Source organism: Hylobates moloch, unplaced genomic scaffold (genome assembly GCF_009828535.3).
Source record: "Hylobates moloch isolate HMO894 unplaced genomic scaffold, HMol_V3 SCAFFOLD_2, whole genome shotgun sequence".
Lineage (NCBI taxonomy): Eukaryota > Metazoa > Chordata > Mammalia > Primates > Hylobatidae > Hylobates > Hylobates moloch.
The window spans coordinates 162,999,410-163,023,853 of record NW_026652277.1 but is presented as its reverse complement, the minus strand read 5'-3'; the positions used below and the strand labels follow the sequence as shown (position 1 = coordinate 163,023,853).

Sequence of the window (24,444 nt, the reverse complement as noted above, 5' to 3'; positions counted from 1 at the left end):
TATATTTTTTCTGCTACTAGCATCACACGAAGATCTATAGTAGCCCTTTATTACAGATTCTGAGAGTTAACCAGAGCATTTTCTACTCTATAAGTTATTGGCACCACTATAACAGCTGAGAAGAGAAGCTAAAACATCACTTTCCCCCAGACCAACAACACTGAGTGTTCTATTTTATCACACTAACAACATGAGATTAATTTAAGGTATGGAATTTACTTCCCGTGGGTGCCCTATTCAGTACCTAGTAGATACGTATTATTAGATATCAGCTGTAATAATTTTCATTTTAAAAGCCACAAACTAAAGATACACATAAACTGCCATCATTAAAGATTTCTATCACTATGATTACCTTTTTCTGAAATAATAAAAAGGACAGGACTATACACATAAGAACGCTTCTCAAGGATTAAAAGCTCTTACAAGACAGTATTTATTAGTTTAAAAAATCATGGTTAAATGTACACAACATAAAATTTGCCATTTTAATGGCTTATATATTTATATTAAGAAAAATATTGAAATAGTACTGTAATACTGACTAAAACATGGGATTCTTTCTTGCAAAAAACTCGCTATGATTAATACCTGAATTTGGAAACTAGTGTTAGTAAATACCTTTTTTACATTCTACTGCTGAAAAAGTAATTAAAATACGCCATTAGTGGTTAAATTATTTGTATTTCAGGTAGCAAAATAAAATACAACACTAAATATTATACTTTCCAGTTTTTCTTTTTTCTTTTTGAGACTGAGTCTTACTCTTGTTTCCCAGGCCAGAGTGCAATGGTGCGATCTCAGGTCACCACAACCTCCGACTCCCGGGTTCAAGTGATTCTTCTGCCTTACTCTCCCGAGTAGCTGGGATTATAAGGCGCCTGCCACCATGCCCAGCTAATTTTTCTATCTGTAGTAGAGATGGGGTTTCACCATGATGGCCAGGCTGGTCTCGAACTCCTGACCTTAGGTGATCCACCTACCTCGGCCTCCCAAACTGCTGGGATTACAGGCGTGAGCCACCCTGCCCAGCCTATACTTCCTAGTTTTTCTGCATTATTTTCTTAAAATTCACAAATGTTTCCTAATAACTGTAGCCAAAAATCTTTATAAAGACAGCTTATTGAGACAGCCTGGCCAACATGGTGAAAGCCCGTCTCTACTAAAAATACAAAAGTTAGCTGGGCACAGTGGCGCATGCCTGTAGTCCCAACTACTTGGGAGGCTGAGGCGGGAGGATTGTTTGAACCTGGGAGGCAGAGGTTGCAGTGAGCTGAGATTGCGCCACCACACTCCAGCCTGAGTGACAGAACGAGACTCCGTCCCAAAAAAAAAAAAAAAAGCTCATTATGTAACAGTTACCTGATAAGTACTTTACATGCATTACTGCTTTTTTTCTTGGTGAGGTATCAATTCGCATATGATAAATTTCACCTTTTTCAAGTGTACAACTCAGTAGTTCTAAGTATATTGACAAAGATGTATAACCACCACCACCACGAATTTCAGAACATCTTCATCATGCTGAAGGGAAACTGTACCCATCGGCAGTCACTCTCCATTCTTTCCCAACCCCTCACCCCTAAGCCACTGGTAACCACTTATCTATTTTCTATCTCTACTGACTTGGCTTTTCTGGACATTTCATATAAATAAATCGTAATATGTGATCTTTTGTGTCTGACTTTTTTGTGTGTGTGTGTGATGGAGTTTCGCTCTTGTCGCCCAGGCTGCAGTGCAATGGCACAATCTCGGCTCACTGCAACCTCTGCCTCCCGAGTTCAAGTGATTCTCTTGTTTCAGCCTCCCGAGTAGCCGGGATTACAGGCGCACACCACCACGCCCAGCTAATTTTTTTGTAGCTTTAGTAGAGACAGGGTTTCACCATGTTGGTCAGGCTGGTCTCAAACTCCTGACCTCAGATGATCCACCCACCTCGGCCTCCCAAAGTGCTGGGATTACAGGCGTGAGCCACCGCATCCGGCCTGTGTCTGGCTTCTTTTACTTAGCACAGTATCGTCAAGATTCAACCATGCTGTGGCATGTGTTAGTACCATGCATTACTCTTTAGGTCTTCAAAACAAACACTTAAGCTCAACATAATAATTGGCCCATTTTACATTAAAAAGAAAAACTGAGACAATGAGACATGAAGTAACTGGCCCTCTTTGAGTCTGAATTCAAATTTGTTCACTGCATTTCTATAGAGATGTGTAAACTGTAAACATCTAATTATATACCAACTTACATGGAATAAAGTATATATTAAAAAAGAAAACTGCTACGTAGGCCCATGACTATAAGTCACAATTTCTTTTAAATTTTTTCTTTTCTAAAAAATACAGCCAGTGATCTCTATGGTGTTTTCAAACTCCAAGATATTGTTAAAACATTAAAGGCTTATTCACTTTCTCTTCAACTCTGATCTGGTGCCCAATCTTTCAGAATAAAAGATTAATTACTAAAGATCATTGATATCGTGATATATTGTTGAGAATATGGCTTCATAAAGTATACAGTGAACTCAACAGGTCAACATGGCAATACGTAGTTCACAGTATGAAAAGGAACTCAGTATTTACTTATATTGTCTGTAAATATTGTCTGTTTATATTGCAACAAATCAGAAAGTAGCAAACATCATTTTTAGGGTTACAGAACTTTTTAAAAAGTCTCTCTGGAAAGATCCTGACAGCTACACATGAGGACACTTCCAGGAAGAATTATGGATGAGTTCGTCAAGAACTCATCCAGAATGTTATACATAACTGAACACTTCAAACTCAGTGTAAAATCTGCCCAGCAACAGTCAGTAGATAAACTTTCTGGTCTTTTGGTAATCTTAAGGATGGACTGACTGACTTAAAATTGTCTGTCAACATGTGTAGGTGTCTGCCATAGGTAATAACATAGATGTAAATGGCGGCTGGTGTATGAAACACCCTAACTGAACACTGTCTGTATTTGGAAAAAGCAAGCTGAGTTGCTCAGAAAAGGCAAATATAATACATAAAAGACTGAAGAAGAAAGAAGGGATTAAAGCAGTCTATATATTTATTGTAAAGCAGAATACATATTTATCGCAACATTATGTTACGTTATCTTTAATCAGAAATAGCATTTTAAAGATGTGACTTAAAAGAGTCTGAAAACTTCACTGAATTATATTTGAAAAAAACACCCCAAGACATTTTAGTAAGTCTTAAAACACAAACTGAAATACCAATGTAGAGTTCATATTTATAAAAATAAGAATCAGCATTGCCAAGCATGGTAACTCCTTAATGGAAACTAACCAGAAGTAAGAATTTAAAAAAAAATTAAAATATAGTTTGGGACAGAGAATTCTGACTGATAATTTTAATTAAAGTAAACAGCCTATGTTATCAGCAATTGCTCTTCTAGAGTAACACTATAAAACAGGACTTCCTGGAAATGTTCTGTATTTGTGCTGCTCAATTTGGTAGGCACTAGCTAATGTGGCTGTTGAGCATTTAAGTGTGACTGGTGTGACTGAGGAACTGAATTTTTAAATTTTATAAATTTAAATAGCAATATGTGACTAAAGGCTACCATACTGGACAGTACAAGTCTTGAATAACACGTGACATCATGCTGTAAAAGGACCCTACCATTACTGTTCTGGGAACTTTCAAAAGTTAAAGAGGAGACTAGGGTTACTCATGTTGGGTGGGCAGGGAAGGGACAACAGGAGAAAAAAAATGTCCAAAGAAACCTAAATTTGACGTCCATGATTTTAGCAATGTTTCCTTCAAATCCATGGACTAGGGCTACGAATATTAAAGAAAAAAAAAAGAAGAAGGAAGGGAGAGAGAAAGGGAAGCAGAAATCACAAAGACAGAAGGAAAGATTCCCTAAGTAATGGCCACTAAGTATTAGCAGCAGTCAACATTTATTATGCAGTCTGTTTTACGTATTGTACTAAGCACTGCACATGTATTTTCATTTGACCCTCAAAATGAGTCTTCCAGGTACTTTTTATTTCTAGTTTTATAGTTGAGGATATTGAGACTTAGGAAGTTAATTTGCTGAAACAAAAATGCATCTTCTAATAAAAATCTAGCAACTAGCATCCTTTCTCTATGTTCTAGCTGTATCTTACGTACCCATCTGTTACAGCAATTCATACATAATACTGAAATAGAGTTTACTGGCTGTTTCTCACTAAAAGGTAAACTCCTTGAAGGCAGGAACTGTGTTCTGTCAATACTGTAATATCTTTCTCAATTACCTACTGTCACCAAATTTTATCTATCAAGGCATCTGAAATACATATATTCTTCAATAAGTATTTGCTGAATTGAGTATGAATTTGTTTCTACATTCCAATGATAAACATGTGGGAACACACACTCTCTCTCAACCCTCAGGCATCTATATTTGAGTTTTGAAACGGGTTGAAAGTCTGTTTAAAATAGCATTTTGTAAACTATTTCAAATAATCTAGAAAGAAACTTGGAACTCTTATAATCCGATAAAAACATTTAACTTTAAGCTATTTTTTTCAGGCCCATTAATTTAAAATACCACATTTCCCATATTTTTATAAATATTTTAATAGAAACTTTAATACTGTGACTGAAACATTTACTACACAAAAGTTGTGCCACATAACAACATTAACCTCTGTATGTTGATGTGTAAGCATGGAAGACATACCTCTTAAGGTACTTGAGCTGAACATAGTGCCTACGTTAACTTTTAAGTAATAAAGCTTTGATGGTTTCCAATCTTTTCATCTTATTTATCAATGACACTTTTTAAAAACCTTTCACATTTTACTAAATTCTATTCTCTCCTAATGGGCACATTGCCAGTATCTACTAAGGTAGAGTGAGGCCTAGGACAAACTTAGGGAAGCCTGTCAAAAAATGAGAAAGAACCGAAGAAGGTATTCCCTCAGTCCTAATCCACAGACTTCCACCTCAACATTCATGAAATTCAATCTATAGGCAAAACAAAAATATTCATATGAGACATGCTCTCAAGGCTCTAATATGACCAGAGATGTTATCAAATAAAACTCTTAAATACACCATGGAGCAGCTCTAGTTAAAAAATGATCTCGCCTTCAGAAACAACTGTACATATGGCTTCTGCTAACTGTTGTCTTATGGGGAAAAAAAATCATTATTCAGTTTAACTGCTATTTTAAAATTTGTTTTACTTTTCTTGTCACTAAGCTTATTTATAAAATTCTTTCAATCTATAGTAACATCAAAAATAAGACTTTGAATATATGAAAACCTGTGTTTGTTGGGGAAAAGACAAATGAACTACAACTAAATTTTATCACACCTATGAATCACTTGAGGATCTTTCAAAAATGCAGATCCTGATTCGGTGACTCTGGGATGGAGCCTAAGATTCTGAGCATCATAAGCTTCCAAGTGATGCTGAAGTTGCTGGTGCAAGGCTTTTTGCAGCAAGTAACTAATTTTTCCAGATTTCAATGGTTTGATTTTTCTAGGTTTTGTTTTGAAGACAGGGTCTTGGCTGGGTGCAGTGGCTCACGCCTGTAATCCTGGCACTTTGGGAGGCCAAGGCAGGTCAGGAGTTCAAGACCAGTCTGGCCAACATGGTGAAACCCCGTCTTCAAAAAAAAAAAAATTAGCCAGGCATGGTGGCAAGCACCTGTGGTCCCAGCTACTTGGTACTACTGAGGCGGAGGTTGCAGTGAAGTGAGATCATGCTACTACACTCCAGCTTGGGCAACAGAGCGAGACTCTGTCTCAAAAAAAAAAAAAAAAAAAAAAAGACAGGGTCTCGTTTTGTCGCCCAGGCTGGAGCGCAGAGGCGTGAACACGGCTCACTGAAGCCTTGACCTCCTGGGTTCAACTGATCTTCCAGTGATCTGCCTACCTCAGCTTCCCAAGTAGATGGAACCACCAGCACACACCACCATACCTGGCTAATATTTTTAGGTTTTTTGTAGAGATGGAGTCTTACGTTGTTGTTCAGGCTGGTCTCAACCTCCTGGGCTCAAGCAATCTTCCTACCTCAGCCTCCCAAAGTGCTGGGACTGTACTGTACACAGTCTCTTCTCATTTTTTAAATGTTCATTTATGCTTTCAACAAATTTTTACTAAATGTGTACTATGAGTCAGACATTATAAGCATTAATACGATCTCTGTCCTCAAAGAGCTCATTTGTTTAAAATAAAAAAAGCAAACAGGCCAACAAGTAGGAGTCTACACGGTGGAGATGGGGACAGCATTTCAGGGAGAAGAAACAGTCAAGCAGTAAGAGCACTCTGGAGGAACTGCTAAGAGTATCAAATTGCTGAAACACATGGTATTTACAGCAGAGATCAGAGAAGAAACTGGAAAAGTAAACAGAGCTAGGTCATGATGAGTCCAGCAAGTCAGAATAAGCAGTTTAAATTTTATTTGGTAGGTTATCACAGAAATGAAGAACTTTTGGTAGGTGTGTTCAGATGTGTATTACAACATTAATGATCGTATAAATAGCAGCTAACATCATTTATCCAGAAACTGTTTCAAGAGCTTTACATGTACTCAGTCACTTAACTCTACATCACCCTATAAAATTGGTACTAACATGTTCATTCCCACTGAGAATTCTGAAGCACCAAAAAGAAAAATGATTTGCCCTCAATTCAAACTCTGGCAACATAGCTCCAGATGCTACACTCTCTCTTTACCCAGGAAAATTCTGGAAAAATTACTCTGGTAAGCATTGCAAAAGTTGTTTTTGTCAGTGTTGAGCCTGGAAGATAGTTTTGAAGCCACTGGAACTGTCAACGAAGGACTGAATCAAGGCCGGGCGCGGTGGCTCACGCCTGTAATCCAACACTTCGGGAGGCCAAGGTGGGCAGATCATGAGGTCAGGAGTTCGAGACCAGCCTGGCCAACATGGTGAAACCCCACCTCTACTAAAAATACAAAAATTAGCTGGGCATGGTGGCATGTGCCTGTAATCCCAGCTACTTGGGAGGCTGAGGCAGGAGAATCGTTTGAAACTGGAAGGCGAAGGTTGCAGTGAACCAAGAGCATGCCACTGCACTCTAGCCTGGGCAACAAGAGCGAAATTCCGTCTCAAAAAAAAAAAAAAAAAAAAAAAAGGACTGAACCAAGGCAAAGGCAATGGAAATGCAAATTTCAGTTATGTTTAGTGAGTAAAAATCCTAACCACTTTGTTACTAAGGGATGTTATGAGAGCAAAAGAGAATAGTTTCCTAGTCTCTAACTTGGTAGATGGAAAGAATGGGAATGTCAACCATTGGGAAAAGAGAAAACATTTTTGGTGGGAATTAGGAAGAGAAAATAGATTAAGCTTGAGATACTTCTAAGGTATCTAGGTAGAAAGTCAGGCAGACCTGAGTATCAATGGGGTACTCACTGGTATGTTGGTCCTAAGTGAGCTCACGTGCTCATGAACATGTGTGAATAGATGGAACCACATGGGAAGCTGTAGAATTCAAAGAAGAAACACTGATGATGCGTACAGGAGAGTGGTCTGCAAAGTCAAGGGAGTAGTTTCAAGAAAGTAGTCACTAACATTAAATCTGTGGTGCTATCAAGTAAGATAAGCAATGAAAATGGCTGCTAGATTTGGTCAGTAGATCCTGGTGACTTTGGAAAGAAATTTCAATGGCTTGGTGGGGTCAAAAGTCAACGACAGTGCACTAAGGAATAAAAAAGATGAAGAGACTGAGATAAATGAAAACACTCTTCCCAAAGATCATTCTACAAAAGAATAAAAAGACCAGTAACTAGAAAAGGGAGAGGTTTTATTCTTTTTTATAAGTGAGAGATTTGAGCACATTAATAGGAACACCTGGTGTCAGTGAAGGAGAGGTTTAAAAAAAATACAGGAAGGCTGGGCGCGGTGGCTCACGCCTGTAATCCCAGCACTTTGGAAGGCCGAGGCAGGCGGATCACCTGAGGTCGGGAGTTCAAGACCAGCCTGACCAACGTGGAGAAACCCTGTCTCTACTAAAAATACAAAATTAGCCAGGCAGGGTGGCGCATGCCTGTAATCCCAGCTACTCGGGAGGCTGAGGCAGGAGAATCACTTGAACCTGGGAGGCGGAGGTTGCGGTGAGCTGAGATGCACCATTGCACTCCAGCCTGGGCAACAAGAGTGAAACCCCATCTAAAAAATAAAAATAAAAAATAAAAAAATACAGGAAAGAGAAGATATTTGATGAAGCAGTGTTCTGAGTGAACCAGGATAATTAAAAATTTGCTTAGGACCTACAGCGTGATACGTCTAAAACTAGAGCAAGGTTTCCCAGCCTGGGCACTCCGGACATTTGGGGACAGTTCTTTGTTATGGGGTGGTGCCACACTATGCGCTGTAGAATATTTAGCAGCACCCTAATCTCTAATATTCACTGGATGCCAGCAATACCCCACACCAAGTTGTGATAACCAGAAAGTGTCTCCAAAAACTGGTAACTGTCCCCTGGGTGGAGAAAAAGCAAAATCAACTCTAGCTGAGAACCACTGGTCTTGAGGCAGAGACCAGTTTATTTAAATGAGCTGAGAGGTTACTGAAACAAATTACTATAGTCCCATCTACTAGTTACATAGGGAAAAGAGGCAAGTTTCTCTGCTGGGAGGGGAATAAGATGGTAAAGGTGGCATGTGTTGTGGCGAGAGAAAAGTTTTGAAATAACTTGGTGAAATTCACCTACAGGAAGGCAAAACTAGGTATCAGAAATACTTTTCCTCCTCCTAGACTTAAAAGGCAAGTGTATGTCTCGTCTCTTTATGGGCTCTCCGGAAAACACTACACAAAAGGAAACTGAGGCATGAAGAAGGAAATGAAGGACCTTATCAAAATATTATTTCCAACAACTTAAGAAATGGGGTCATCCTGAAAAGTGTTCTGACCCTAAGAGGACCCACCTTTTTGTTTGCCCAAACAAGAGTTTTAAGGTTAGAAATGAAATGTATCTTTTTTTAACCAAAGTATACAATTTGATCATAATTTTGTAAAGTCTTCAATAGGAAGGCTTCTATATTTTATTTATCCCAAACCCTATCCATTACAATCAACTTTGATTTTTAAGACACGAAAATAATCTGGTGTTTAAAATTAGGCATCATCTTTGAAAAACTGTCACATGAACTTTCCTATACTGCTGGAGATGAGTCCATATTATCTGTGCTCAGTATACGGAAATACTAGTATTTGTACCTTGTGTCCTGAAAGCTTAATTCCTGCACACTGTAAGAAACAACTGATCCAAAGATGTTGTAACTACTTGAATCTCCCTTCAACTTTATCTTCTAAATACAGTCTTTACTTCTTAAAAATCTGTTTTAACAATCTTAAACTTCCTGACAAGGGTGAAAATACACTTGCTCACAACACAGCTTATGAGTTCCATGGCACTCATAAAAGTGAAGAGACCAGACGTAAGATAACAACTCCTAGCATTTGTCAGCATTATTAACAAGGAAAGTGATCTGCAGAGAAACTTATGTCTAAATATCTCCCAGCCGGCACAGTGGCCCCCACCTGTAATCCCAGCTACTTGGGAGGCTGAGGTGGGAGGATCACTTGAGCCCAGGAGTTCAAGGCTGAAGCGAGCTATGATTTACCACTGCACTCCAGCCTGGGTGACAGAGCGGAATCATTAAAATCAGTAACAACAAACCAAAAACCTCCAAAGATATAAAACTATAAAACCGTGCCCTAGAAAGTTCTATTTTTCCTACAATCACAAAGTAACTGAAGCACCTTTATGTGGAGCTCACAGAACTGAATTTGCACTTAGCAATATTTTCCTTGAGAGATCTAATGCATCTCAACATATCACTCTAAAATATGCTGAAACAACAATCTCAGATACGACAGATTCTCACCTGTGATAAACCTCAAAATCTGCACATTTTCGAAAATATAACATTTGTTATTAGAAGCCAACTGTTGGTCATAATCAGTTTCACTATGGCTAAATAAAACCCCTGTAGGCTCTACAACCATTTGAAGTTGAGTATGAAAAGAGAAGTGCTTTGGATACATTACCAATTCTCTTCCAAACAGAGAAAATTCAAGCTGAATTCTCTTTCAGATCTGCTACATGTACTAATGAAAGGACAAAAAAAAAAAAAAGATTCCATATTCCAGAGACCACCGTGGGCACACCTGACGCCTCATTTGATGGTCTAAGATAGGGAGCATTTTAGAAAAAGTCCATGAGCTTTACCCAAAATCTGACTACAAAAATAATATGAAGTCCTATATCCAAGTAGGCAAACACATTTACTGAAGGCAAACATGTTCACACAGCAATCATGGTCATCTCTACAGCTGTTATGTCTCTATTCTCCCAAAGGAAATAAAAATGATTTGGAAACATGCCAAAGAGCAGTCTAGACACAAATAATTCAATTATAGTTAGCAAATCTAAGGCTTTCAATACCCAGCTCACTTCTTAAGCTACAGACAGAAAAACAACTCTGTATCTACCGTTACAAGTTATTAAGTCAAATTATTTCAGAGCCAACATTAAGCAAATCAGATTTTATTATACTAGACACTTCAATTAACTGAAAATACTAGGTTTGAACTCACTGACTGGGTCAAATCCCAAAGTGAAAATATTTATGAGACTGTTCTATTTTGTTGTGTTTTGAGACAGGGTCTCACTCGGCCACCCAGGCTGGAGCCCAGTGGTGCCATCACAGCTCACTGCAGCCTTGAACTCCTGTGCTTAAGCAATCCTCCCACCTCAGCCTCCCTAACAGCTGGTACTATAGGTGCACACTACCACTCCTGGCTAATTTTAAAGTTGCTTTTAGTAGAGACAGGGTCTCACTATGTTGCCTAACCTGGTCTTGAACTCCTGGCCTCAAGTGATCTGCCTGCCTTGGCCTCTCAAAGTGTTAGGATTACAGGTGTGAGCCACTGTGCCCAGGCTGTTTTTACATTTCTTAACAATATGGATCCAATCTTCGAAAGTGCTCAATATTAAAAAGTCAGAAAGGCCATATGCATTATTTCCATGTTCACAGGATATTTTAGTCTAATATGTTTGGATCACATTGGATATTCATCTCTGGGCCCATTATTTCATAAACACGAAAACCTGATTTCAAAAAGAATCTGGATATATTAAGGTGGCAAACAATGCTTGTGCTTTTCTAAAACAATCTTTTTACTGGGTTCTCACTAGTTTTGTTTTCTTTTGGAAATAACACAAATTATGAGTCTTTTTTTTTTTTTCTGACTTCGATTCTGTTCCCTTATAAAATTTCTTCCTTCAAAGCAGTTCAATAAAAATAAACTGCCCCTTTAACATTTTTTTGAAAATAAAGTTTTAACATCTGAAAAAAATTAACTGGGTTCAAAGGCCATGTATTAGTATGTTTTTAACAATGATTTAAAACAATTTTGACAAGGTCAAACCTAAAACAATTGGCAAAAGTTGCAGTTATTCCATTTAACAACTCCATTAAGGATTCCTTTCCCTATACAGAGGTAAAAAGAAGGCTAAAATATCATTAGAGCATTATGACATCTATAAAATTTAGAGCTAATAAATGTTATCTGTATTCCTCTATTTGTTTAAAAATACTAACTCCGGAACATAAATATGTGAATGATTAAATTGTGCAAGATGTGATTTTGCATCTCAAGGCAAGTGAAGACAAAGAATGGTATTGGTATGGTGTTAATCAAGGGGCAGTAACATGTAACAATTCACAAATCATCCTAAGTACTAAATTGTATAGTACAAACTAAAAAGACACTGTAAACTAACATTAACAACTGTTAATAAAGGCATACAATTTTATGTGGTAAATTGCTCCATGGCCAGGCATGAAGAATAGGTTTCAGATCTAATGCTAAACTGTGACTTACAGTGGCTGCCTGGAGAAATGTGAAAAATATTGGGTAAGCAGTAGAGTCCTGGGATAGATTAATGGTATATGCTACAGCTGTGAGATAGAGCATGTGTCTCTTGGGAGAGGGAGAGAAATGTTGGTGCACTTTTTACATATTTTGTTTTTTTTTTTTTTTTTCAAGGATCTAGACAAAAACTAGAGTGTGGTAGCACAAGAAGGTAAGTTCCAATACTGATGGACATTACAATGTTAACTTTCCCCAGGCTCAAGGTTTTTTCTATCGTTCAAGTTGTGGGAAAGGAAGTATGTGAGTCTGTCCTCTGTGACTTGAAAGATTCTTAATTACAAATGAAAACTAAGAACAGAAGGATTTGGGAAAGCCAGAAGCAAAGGTGTTAGGGTCTCAATAGTCCTGTTACAGGGGTAAATTACAGATTGTACTGTCTTTTGAAAGCAGAAGGGTAGAGCAATCATTAGGGTGGCACGAGGGCATTGAGAGTGCTACGCATTGTCATTTACTCAATAAGTTGTAGTATTAAAGAGGGCCCAAGGGTGTGCATCAGGCTACATGGGTAGGAGTATCCTAGAGGTTTTTCTTTCCTGGGCTTAATTCCCCAACCAGATAAAATACTGGATGTTTAAAATTTGGGGTTTTTAAAAAAATCACCCCAAGAAACCTTCTGTTTAACATGTCCCTATATGTACTCTTAATATACAATTAGCCGAATGTTATTTTTATTCCAATGAATCAATCCTGAACATGCACACTGACTCACTGAAAAAAAGCACTTCACTTTGCATTCATCAGTATGATATACAGGAGTTTAGAATAGTGGTTAACAAACCATCATATCCAATATTAAGTCCATAAAATAGCTTTCTTTAAAAAGTCACAAAAAAGCACAATAGAAGAAAGATTTCTCCTTGCTTAAAAAGGTCAAAGGCCAATAGCGGACACATGCCTGTCCACTGCTGTATCACTCTCAGCCATGGGTACATCTGCTCTCTCTCGGAAGCCTGGTACAGTCTCAATTAACTTTTGGCAGCTGGTCTAAACAAAGTAGCTAAAGCAAATCCACAAAATGAACCACAGAACCCAAGCGACTAAGAGCACTGGGTACTAATTTGAAAGAGCACTGTTAGGCTATAATAAATCAGAATATGAATCAATGACTCAAAAATGACTGAAGGTTAGCATATTTTTCAGCCAGCGCTCAGTAATATTACTGCTTTGAAAATTATAGGTGGTTCTCTTGCTTACTCTCCTCTACCCTGAGTATACATTTAGTATTAATCTCTGGTTACTGGAGAACTTACAGATACCATTATTCTATATTTTATTTATTGAGACAGGGTCTCCCTCTGTTGCCTAGGCTAGAGTGTAGTGGCACAAACATGGCTCACTGCAGGCTCAACTTCCTGGGTTCAAGTGATCCTCCCACCTCAGCCTCCCGAGTACTTGGAACTACAGGTGCACACCACCATGACTGGCTAATTTTCGTATTTTTTTGTAGAGATGGGGTTTCGTCATGTTGCCCAGGCTGGTCTCAAAACTTTTAAGCTCAAGTGATCTGCCCACTTTAGCCTCCCAAAGTCCTGGGATTACAGGCATGAGCCACCGCCCTGCCCAGATGTCATTATACTAATGAAGACTGAGTTGTTCCTGATGAGAAAACGTTATCAGTCTTCAACGATCTAGTTCTTGCTCTCCCTGTAAGTGGACTGAGGGAAAAATGATTTGATAGTCTCTTGACCCGGAAAATGCCACAAAACCATGCAAATCGAGAGGTTCAAGTTGTCATGTTCACTCAAGAACACTTGTGAAAATGCCCAGGCCATTAAAGGTAGGCATATACAAAAAGATCACCAAGTTATCCAAAAGATGTCACTTTACAGAAACAATGTGTACCATTTTGACATTACAGGGTAGAGTTGGTAGGTGTGTCCAGGCCAAACAGTGGGCTAGACACAGGGTTGGTAGCCCAAAAGAATGCTAAATTCTTCCTCAACATGTTTAAATACACAGGGAGTAACGCTGAACTGAAAGTTTAGATGTAAATTCTCTGGTCACTGAGCAAATCCAGGTGAATCAAACACCCAAGATGTGTTAGCCACTGTCCTTTCAGAGCTCGTGGTCAGATTAATTTGTATGTGAGCTCCCTCGGCTACATGTAGATGATCCTCGCTGGAAAGATATTATTCCTAAACCACAATTGTTCTGTGGCTGCACAGAAAAAAAAAGATATCCCAGAAGAAACAAAACTTATGACACGGGCATAAATTCAGAATATATGCATACATAAGATAAAAAAAAAAAAACCTAAATGCTAAGAATTTGGTAAACAGATGTGAGACTTATGCAGAGAAAGATGATACTGGTTTTAAGTTGTCTAATTCCTGAGAGAATACTCAAGGTACCGTAATAATAAAAAAAAAAGATCAAAAGAAAATCTACAAGGCTTACTTGAAGGTTCTTTTAAGGATAAGGTATAGAATACGCACATGCACGCATGCATATATGTGTGTGTGTCTACACACACATGTATTTCCAACTATGAGCTGTATTAGAATATTAGAAACTAATTTGAAATGTTAAGCTAAAAATGTAAATAGCCAAGAGAGAAACAAAAGTAAAGTCGGAGTACTCACTGAGCAATTAAAAGTCCTTATCATGAAAAATTAACCTGGCTCAGGCCAGGCATGGTGGTTCACACCTATAATACCAGCACTTTGGGAGACCAAGGTAGGCAGATCACTTGAGGTCAGGAGTTCAAGACCAGCCTGGCCAACATGCTGAAACTCTGTCTCTACTGAAAATACAAAAATTAGCTGGGCATGGTGGTGCACGCTTGTAATCCCAGCTACTCAACAGGCTGAGGCACAAGAATCACTTGAACCCGGGAGCCAAGATTGCACCACTGCACTCCAGCCTCGGTGACAGTGTGAGACTCCATCTCAAAAAATAAAAATAAAAATAAATAACCCTGCTCACCCATTCCCAGCTGGAATAGATGCTGTTGTTCAGTGTGCCTAGGTAGGTATTTTACAACCAACTAGACAAAAGGCAGTGTTCCATAATTATTTTCTTTTTCCACCAGGTCACCAACCACTTGAAGCTACAAAAAGGAATGAAGAGCTATCGTAACTGCTTAGAACAAAGGGAAAAGTAGCAAAGTATTCCTCTGGAAAAGCAAAAAAAAAAAAAAAAACACCCCCCACAAAATACCTGAAAGGACTCAATGACTAACCACAAAGTGTTAGCCTCATTCAATTATCTGAATGCAGATATGACTGTGCAAGATACAGCTACACTATTCCTATATGTCCTCTTAAAATCACTTCCATCTGATGTTTGGTGGCTTAGAAAAAAACTAAGGTCATACTCTTGTTTACAGTCACAGGGTAACTACAATACTAACACAGCTAAAGAGGTTGGTTGGGACAAAATTATTTCTATAACTTGTAATGAACCCTCCCCCGCATCAGAATTTCTCCTTCATCCATTAACACACACACCCTATTAAGTGAAATCTGAGGGCAACAATATTATCCCCTAAAAAGTCCACCTGTTATGTTTTTAAGCTCTGATAAGAAATTAAATGACTGCTTTACATTTAAAAGTCCAGATAAGTATCACCGTTGTGGCGCTCGTGGTTCCCACTGGGGCCAAGATCCCTACTGTTTTCCTAAACCGGCTATTATGAATGACTAGATTCCAGAATTAGAATATACATATCTAGAATCCCTACATTCCATAACTGCACAGATTTTGCTATCGGTGCTGGTTAAGTAAGTTCATTTCTCTCCCCAGATACTTCTTTTAAGGTCTCAAATTTTATTCGACAGACTTTGGGATAAAATGGCTTTAAATATGCTTTTCAAATTCTCTGTATCATATGGAGAAGTATAACAATCTTTAAAAATTGTCTAAATATGGTGTTTCACACAATGGACTAAGTCAGACACAATTTAAGGAAATGGTTAATTTATTTCAGTGATAACTTTTTTATCATGAATATATTCATGGGAAAAAGATATCTAACTCTTTTTCCCATTTCAAAAGAATAGGCCTCCTTCAAGTCCCATGGAAAAAATCCACCCTCAAAACTTTCCTACTTAATTAAGAAAATCAGCTACACTGTCTTTAACCAGTAAATTACTACTATCTCGACATATTTAGACAATTAACAAAAGGAAGGAAACTTTCTAATCATTTTTCCTGAAATTAGATCACAGTCATCTCTCTGTGACAGACCCACCATCTGGGACAACAGGAAGCATGCCAATAGCCTAGTGAATTAGACAGCTTTGTTTAAAGGTTGGTACTAAGTACCAGAAACACAAACAGAGCTCAAAAAGTTGAGGCTTTGGAGATAGAACTATACAAAACTCCATTTTTCCCCAAACTTTGGGTTGTATACTCAAATTTGCAAAAATAATTCCTTAATTGGTTGCAATTAATCTACAACACTGACTTAGATGTCCCAGTCTCCATTAGCCATTATTGACAATTAAAGCAACAGTGAATACCTATATAGTTCCACGTGCCAAACAGTGTTTTAATTGCTTTGGTGCTCTTCAAAAACAAAACAAAAACCAGAATTCTCCATTCAGATTTCTATATAAGTTATAGGGGGCCGGGCGCGGTGGCTCACACCTATAATCCCAGCACTTTGGGAGGATGAGGTGGGCAGATCACAAGGTCAGGAGTTCGAGACCAGCCTGGCCAATATGGTGAAACTTCATCCCTAGTAAAAATACGAAAATTAGTGGGGCATGGTGGTGCGCACCTGTAGTCCCAGCTACTTGGGAAGCTGAGGCAGAAGAATTGCTTCAACTCAGGAGGCGGAGGTTGCAGCGAACCGAGATCGTGCCATTGCACTTCAGCCTGGGTGACAGAGCAAGACCATCTCAAAACAAAACAAAAAAAACCTTTTGGGGTCCTTGTTAAAAGGCACCTACTTAGTAAGGGCCTATATACTTATATAAGTTGGATTTCAGTCAGACCCAAAGCTGTTTTTTACTTAATCAAATAGATTTTGCTAGTTAATACTGTGAGAAAATTTTAAAAAGCATGAAACTTCTAATAATATATAAAATATTGAACGAATTGGTTAATTTATTTGGTAAATGAAACAACCATTTCTAATATGACACTGAAATGGCAAAATGATAGTCACATCACACTAGGGAGAAAATTTTAATAAGCAGACAAAACAAAATGATAACATTGTCCATCTTTCAAAGCACTGATATACAGAGGTGAAAAGATACAACAGTGCACATTTTCAGGGTAGCTATGTTTACTGAAGTCTAAAAACTCCTCCACCTTTAAAAGTCAGCATTATTTCTTGATGGAAGAAAAACCCACAGTAATTGCTTTTTATGTAATACTAATATTATTGAGTTTTCTTTGCAAATTCCTTTAGTTCAAGTATTACTAAAGAAACATAAACATATGGACATTACAAATTCATCTAAAAAACTAGGTAGTGCTGACCTTCCTGTTTAATGGTAACACATGTATTAGGTATTTAAATTTGATTATTATAACACACAAAATAATTTTAACATGGAATTTCTATAAAGATGTATTTTGTCACTCTACAGTGTGCCTGCCTCTTCCACTGTGTTTTTTTTAAGATGTTTGTCAATTTACCCAATTTTGTCATAGCTGTTATCAACTGAATTGTGTCCTCTCAACCCCAAAAATATACGTTAAAGTCTTAACTACCATGTCTGAAAATGTAACCTTATTTGGAAATAAGGTCATGGTAGATGTAATTAAGATGAGATCACACCAGAATAGGGTAGGCTCCTAAACGAATATAACTGATGTCCTCATAAGCAGAAGAAAACTTGAACACAGACATGCGCAGAGGTAAGATGATGCAAAAACATATGAGGAAAGACAGCTGGGGGGTGATGGAGGCAGATATTGGAGTGATGCATCTACAAGCCAAGAACACCAAGGATTGCTGAGAACTGCCACAAGTTTGGAAGAGGTAAGGAAGGATTCTCCTCTAGAGCCTTCAGAGAGCACCGCCCTGCTGACACCTTGATTTTGGACTTCTGGCCTCTGGAATTGTGACGGAATAAATGTTACGTTACCCATTATTTTCTGTGTTGTTACAGGAGGCCCAGGAAACTAATTACACAGACCATCTATTAAAATCTACCATTCTAAAAAGCATCTTTTAAGCTAAAGCACTGAAGTCAGCAAAACCTGGGTTCAAATACCCATGCGAATCAAAAGCTGTGTAACCAACCATAGGCATCTTTTGAGTTCGCCTCTTTACTTGTAAAGAAAAGATAACAAAGCCTACCACATAGGGTATTTCTGAAAATATATTTTGTAGAATGCCTGCCACACTACAGGTTCAAGTCTCTCCACCCTCAAAATCCTTCTCTCCTTGTAGTGAGAGTGCATTAAACCTATAGTCAAAGACTATTTTGCTAGCAAAAATATATGAAAACAGAGGGCTGTAATTAAAATATTCAATAAATTTTATTAAAAATACCCTTCTAAATGGAGTCCTTGGTGGTTTTGCCAACTAAAAACCTCTATATCCTGACCCTTGGTATGACCGCAGCGATATAAATGCAACCCTAAAGCAATTTTTATCACCACAGAATATCACCTCTTAAATAGTAGTTATCATTTACACTTTTGAAGATTATTTAACACAAATCTTATTTTACTGAAACCCTTGCTAGCATATAAACTTAGTTCAGTATTAAAACAGACTCATTATTAAAAAATGCTTGTTCACGTGCAAGAACATTTATTTCATGTAATAATAAGCAAGATAATTACTTTTATGAAGATTAGTGGAAATATAACTCATCAACTTGATAAACACGTTCTCCAACGTGTGGATTAGGTAAGAATATGGCCACAATGGTCAGAGTCATCTGTCTAAGGACTCGAAAAAAGTTATCAAAGGCCAGCATCATGACATGCTGTGGATTAAACCTTATATGAATATAAAGTTTAGTGACTTGAAGACTTGAAAAAAAATAAAACAAAATCAGGTTATATATTCTGATAAGGTAAAAGAACTGTAAATTATCCACTGCCACTAAGGACAAAGACTAGTTTCTAAACTCTTCATGTGAATGGAAGTGGTGAGTAAACACTAGCACTAAATGCTTACTATGTGTAAAAATAACTTTACACATTTTGTTTAATTCAAGCCATGGAATATTCCTAAAATAGGAGTTTTATGCACAAGAAAATGGTACTAAGTTTTACTTATACATGCAGTGTATAAATGTTAAATTTTGGAAAGAAGCTGCCAAAACCAAATCCTAAAATATAAATTTGTAAGCAATCACTGGCTCTGCTTTACAAAGCATTTTAAAAGATATAAGGAGTTTTAAATTTTATTTAATTTGCAGGAAAAAGTGTATTCAAAAAGAAATCTTAACATAAATGATGCCTCCAAAATAGCCAGTTATTAAGAAATTTAAAAATATTATACCATGGTATAACCTTAAGGAAAAAAAAAACCAATCATGAAAATAGGGGCCAGGTGCCTATAGGGGCTCACACCTATAATCACAGGATGTTGGGAGGTGGAGGCGGAGGCAGAGGCAGAAGGCATCACTTGAGCCCGGGAAGAGTTCAAGGCTGCTGTGAGCTATGATCGCACCACTGCACCCCAGCCTGGATGACAGAGCGAGACAACATCTCAAGAAAGAAAACAAAAAAGGAAAAGAAAAAGAAGGAAGGGCGATCTAAGAAAATCAAACTTAATTATTTAGCTATAGGAAAAGGAAATAGCCCGATATATGTTTGTAACAATGAAAACAATTTAGTGGTTAACTGTGGCTGTAAACATATGGCTGGTTGGGTTATGTTTTTCTGCATATACATTGCCTAATATCTGGTGAGCCTCTATCATGTCAGGCACCTTATCTGATGGTACACACTAATTTTGAATCTAGTACACAGTGTTTAAATCTTCACTACAGTGAGTCTGCAAAGTAACTTAAATCTGTCTTGGGTTTTTCTTCAGAAAAATAGTGAATAACTACCTTATAGGATTGTCGTAAGGATTATATTGGGCAGGTAATACAATTATTCCAGTCCCTGTCACAGAGCATGTGTCCATTTGGTATTAGCTAATATTATCTTTAATAGTGAAAATTAGTCCTTCAGATTAGCTAATAACAAACGATGTTTAGAGGCTCAGGAACTTGTCCAAAGCCACACATCTAGCTATTGTAAAAGGCACTTTTAAAAACCCAAGGGCAATAAAATTTGTGCTATTTTTAAAAGTGTTCCAATAATGTTAAGTCTTTCCATTCCTCTTAGTTTTCTTCCTCAATTGGTCATTTACAGAACAGAAAGCTTATTTCATAGACTTGAGGTAATTAAATGCTAGAAATGATGTCAGAAGTGAAGGGGCAGCAAATGACTTTCAATGCAAACAACCAATCCAATTGATGGTCCTTGTCTGGAATGATGGGGGTCAAAAAGGAGCCTGGAGTGCTCTATGTGAAGGATTTGGAGGCTAATTCTGAGAAAGGCAGAAAAATAAAACAAAACAATGATAGCTGCCCACAGGGGTGGGGATGGAAGTGGGGGGAGAGGGTAGGGAACAAAGAACACAGGACAACCAGGTACTATATTTCCACCATTGCTATTCAAATACAATATACTTGAACTATATCTATTGAGCTCCACGCAAAAACACCCTCAATAACTGAGGCATCTAATGTCTCCCATACAATATGAAATTAGCCCATTAGCACAATTCTATCCCTTGATATACAACATATATTTTACAAATTACTTAGAATATTTGTTCTGTATCTTGAATAAACTTTAGAACAAGAAGCTCGAGTCTAAGTGTACATATGGGAGCAAAAGAGCCTGATGAAAAAGGAGGAACTTAAGTGCAGGGGATGAAAAATGCCTAAGTAAAGCTCATGCCCAAATAATTCACTGATTTGCATTAGTTTTGACATGCACATCTAAGTAGTCTTACTAATAACATTGCTTCTAGACCCTGAACACCTACAATATTGTTCCAAAGAGATTATTTCTATAATCAAATCATTTAATTACATGTATGAAGTAAATTTTCCTTGAGGTATTCCATTAAAAATTTTCACTTGCGTAAAAAAAAAATACTTCCCTACAAAACCATCTCATATGCTTCCTGCCATCCCTTTCTTCCTATAACTCATCTTTAGATTAATGCTAAGCTGTGATAACTGACTTCTCTACTTTTGAATCATCCTCCAACACCGACTGCCACAGTTAACTGTATGCTTTGTTGAAACACTAATTTCATGTAACTAAAATATTTGGATTTTTTAAAATGTTAAGAATCCAAGTGTATGGTATAATAAAGATGTACATATTTTAATATATCTAAAATGGTGCTATGTGGGGATTTAAAAAACCATATATACACAGGAAGGTGCATGTATGCATGTATTTTATATATATATTTATCACCCTCAGGAGATTCTGTGTTAGTAAGTCTGTGGTGATCACCCTCTACTCCCCATCCCCCCCACCAAAATATTTTCAGAGAGCTCCACAGGTGCTTCTGTTACACATTTCCTGCCTGAGGACCAGACAGAGAGGACATCTCAAACTGCTTTCAATATTTATGTGCCCATATTTAAAGTATGCCTTTCCACAAAAAAAAACAAAAAAAACAATCTGGGCCCTTAATTTTAAGTTCTAGTTTTAGAAAGTTTTGCTGGATATCAAGATACCTTGTTTTTAAATCTTCCATTAAAAATTATAATAATATTTCTCTTCAGAAGTAACAAATTTTCAGTGTCTACAATCTGTTAGTTTAAAAGATACCATATATAAAACCACAGCATGAACAATATTCAGATTTATAATTCTCTGCCACACCGTAGTATGACTACTTAAAATAATTTAGAACTTTATTTTGCCTAATTTAAAAATGAATATAAAGATACTTGCCTTTCTATATATTATGTAAGTAAAATATTTTTAGAGAAATATGTTAAAGTTTTCTTTGTAAGTTAAAAGCCAAGTATTTTATTAATATAGCACCCAATAAAGTAATGATGATGAAGGCACATAAGGTATAACAAAGTTTTAATATTAGAATCTTCTTGTTCATTAAAGGTTGTGCCCATCATATATATATATATAATATATATATATAATCTGTTAGATATATATTTATGTTAGATATCTAATATATATACACAGAACAGAAAGCTTATTAGATACCTAAAGCTTATTAGATATCATATATATTAGATATAATAGTGAGGAAAAACATTCTCTAAATCACTTGAGGTGGTGTGTGTGTGTGTGTGTGTGTATGAAAGTTTAGACTGGGACGGGTGCGGTGGCTCACACCCGTAATCTAGCACTTTGGGAGGCTGAGGCGGGCAGATCACGAGGTCAGGAGATCGAGACCATCCTGACCAACACGGTGAAACACCATCTCTACTAAAAATACAAAAAAAATTAGCCAGGGCGTGGTGGCAGGTGCCTGTAGTCCCAGCTACTTGGGAGGATGAGGCAGGAGAATGGCCTGAACCTGGGAGGTGGAGCTTGCAGTGAGCAAAGATCACGCCACTGCACTCCAGCCTAGGCAACAGAGCAAGACTCCATCTCAAAAAAAAAGTTTAGACTGGTAGAAAATTTATTCAAATTAACTGAGTAACAGTAATGTTCATATATTCTCACTAAACTGAAAGTCCATTTCAATAATAAATACTGTATTTATTTGATACTAAGAAACTTCACATTTATCTCTGAATTAGGCATGTATCTATAATCACTAGCATGTCATATTAGAAGCATTTTCTATTTCTGAATGGTGTTTCTTACAATCAATGGCACCTTATATCCCACGAAATACAGTGTTTATTTAAAAAGCACTTTTTCAAATTAAAAAGATGACTTCTCATTTTTAAATTTACAAAATGTCCCCTAACCCCCAAACAACCCTAAATGTGTGGCTCCTTAAACTATAATCTTTTATATGAGTGAAAAATGGCAAATAAATTTAATGAAGCAACTGCACTCTCGGGACAAGAGGAACTGGTCTGGTAAGAATGCAATAGAGTAAATAATGAATGCATTTTTATCTATTAAATATTATATGGAGTTACTTCCAGAGTTTTAATTTCACACTTCTAGTATTTTCATCTTCCGATACTTTCAAATTATTTGTCTACCCTTTATTGAAATAAAATTAAAATAAAGGAAAATACGATGCAGATTACTCTGCTGTAAAATAAGTTTCTATCAGTGTATGCATTTATGCTAAGAACACAAGCTAATGTTTAATGAAATGTTTAAATACAGATAAAAATTTAAGAATTAGTGGTTCTGTTCACTAATACTGCAGAAAGGCATATCATTCTAACATGTCACAAATTAAAACACTATGTGATTTGGTGTCTAGTTATCACTGCTTGCAACACTTCAAACCAATGTATTAAAGTGGTTAGGTTACTCCTTGCCCATTTCTAATTGCTAGTATTCTAGTGACAGAATTGTGACCAAAAGCACAAAAAATGTGATAGGTCCTATGCCAAATTTATCAAAGTAAGATAATTAACTTTTCTCTCCATCATTTAAAAAACGGCAAATGCAATTATGAGTTTTGAAAATTCTGAATGAGGATAATCTCCTTTCACTTCAATTCTATATAACAAAAAACAAGGACAAAAAAACAAGCACATAATCATTTCTTTTAACTATTTTAAAAGAGTGTCATCACACATTTCCAAGATTGGTTTCTAGATACAGTACTGATAACTGGTTAGGTAACTTTCACCACTAGAATCTTCAAACCAGTGCAATGCTTGTACATTTTTTTTTCAAGTACACATATGAAGGCTCAACAGTGATAAGAAGCTCGGCATCAAAAATCACTAGAAAGTCTCATGCTTTTTATTGCTACTTAATCCAAGTGACTGTCACTTAATTTTAATAATGGTAAACACAACTGAACTAGTTTGAGAGAAATCTCAGCCAATATAATTTCCTTAAGGGCAAGGCCAATATTTCCTGAACATTAAAACTTTGTACCCATGTAATAGTTTTTCCTCATTACCCTAAGGAAAAAAGAGCTGAAACCAACTCAAATTATTGATTGAATTGAATTACCTTGGAAGTAAATACCATTGAAATATTTTTACTGTTTACTTTTCTAAATAACAAAATAAATATTGTACTATCTCTGTTCAGAACTTGTAAGAAGTCTTTCATTTTTGACCAGGAACCTTAAAGTTCTTATAGCTCTCTAGGTCATCAGAGGTAGGCAAGATCAATCCAATTTTAAATGTCTGGTATGTTCTATCATTTTTTGGAGCTATCTTTGCTTAGAAATTTTAGATAAACAGAGCAAATGATGAATTGCTGGTAAGACACTGGAAACAAAATGACTACTCATAGAACCAAATAAAAGCCTTCCATTAGAAACTTAAAAACACCAATGGTTTTATATCTGTGTATATAAGTAAAACCTAAAAGAGAACAAACAGCAAACAAAAATTAAAAGCAAAAGCAAAAACAAACAGGAAGCCAACCCCCACTTTTTTTCTTACTCAGTTTACCTTGGAGGCTACAGTGTT

At 36.9% G+C, this 24,444-nt stretch overlaps 1 protein-coding gene across 9 annotated transcripts in view; it reads right to left on the bottom strand.

Annotated features, from left to right (window-relative positions):
* The window catches only part of SCAF8 (SR-related CTD associated factor 8), a 231,812-nt gene that overhangs the window by 104,002 nt on the left and 103,366 nt on the right, over positions 1-24,444 (bottom strand). The gene's annotated exons all lie outside the window — the stretch shown is intronic.